The sequence below is a fragment of the Propithecus coquereli genome, unplaced genomic scaffold (genome assembly GCF_000956105.1).
Source record: "Propithecus coquereli isolate 6110/MARCELLA unplaced genomic scaffold, Pcoq_1.0 Scaffold11, whole genome shotgun sequence".
NCBI classification, from domain to species: domain Eukaryota; kingdom Metazoa; phylum Chordata; class Mammalia; order Primates; family Indriidae; genus Propithecus; species Propithecus coquereli.
The window spans coordinates 8,503,554-8,504,775 of record NW_012134969.1 but is presented as its reverse complement, the minus strand read 5'-3'; positions in this window follow the sequence as shown (position 1 = coordinate 8,504,775).

Sequence of the window (1,222 nt, the reverse complement as noted above, 5' to 3'; positions counted from 1 at the left end):
AATAGCAAATAACTCATTTAATATATTCAAATAAGGCCTGATAGAACATTTCCTGCTTTAAGTGTAGAATAATCCAGCCCATATCTCGCTACACAGTGCAGGGAGTGCTATCCCAGATGTTGGAATGATTGTTTGATGCTCAAGCATGAATTCTAAAATAATCCTGCAAATATTCCAGCTGCAAATATTCCAGGTTAAGGGAATTCTGACAATTTAAATCCTTTCCTCAGCCTTTCTGCTGCAGTCCCGTCCACCCATCCGTCAAGAAATTTTCTCCAGCACAATTCAGAACAACCTTAGGTAGCAGCTCCCTCCTGCAGGGCCCACGTCTAGGGGAACCTGTGTTCTGTGTCTCGCCCCAGGAGGACGCATGGCTCATGCCCAGGACAGCCTCTCCTCTTTGCCCTGCTACCCCACAGAGGGATCTGTAGCTCAGGTGAGATTTAGATTTGTCAGGTACATCAGACAGCTGTCTTCTGTGTTAAAAATCCCAGGGAATACACATGAGAGTTTTCAATTAGTCTCTTCCATGCCCACTAACTGGGGCATGAGGGGAAGATGAAGCAGTCCTCTCCGTCCCCAGGGCAGGGAGGGTGGGCAAAAGCACAGCGCTCCAACCTCTTTCCCTGACAACTTTTGGCCTCCTCCCCTCATCTAGCTCTCTTCACAGAGGGTGGGGGGCAGAATTGGGTTTTGCAATCCCTTTGCAGATAGTCTAGCACCTTCTTTTGGAAGGTGGTGGTAGAGAGTGCCCGTTATTTTGGGATTTCTGTTAGATAGAAGGAGCCATGATAACATCCTGCTTACACATAAAAGAGGTAAAAGAGGTATGGTGATAATAGGAATTATCTCCTAGGGTCATTGAGAGGACCAAATGAAATTACCCAAATAAAACCAAAAACTTTCAGCTAATTACTCTTCCTTTTATTATTATTAGATAATTGGTCAGTGACTTTTGGGCAATAGAGCAAGAGATTGTAGCATAACGGTTAACAGTATGGGTTTCAAGACAAACTGCAGGAGTTCTGAGTTCCAGCTATACCACTTAGTGTTCATGGGCCCTTGAACAAATGGGATGGGAATTACTGTAGATGCTGCCTCGCAGGGCTGTTGCAAGACAGAGACATCGCGACGCATACACCTGAACAATGTGCGGCTAGGTAGTAAACACTTGTATTAGTCAGGGTTCTCCTGAGAAACAGAACCATCAGGATGGATAGAT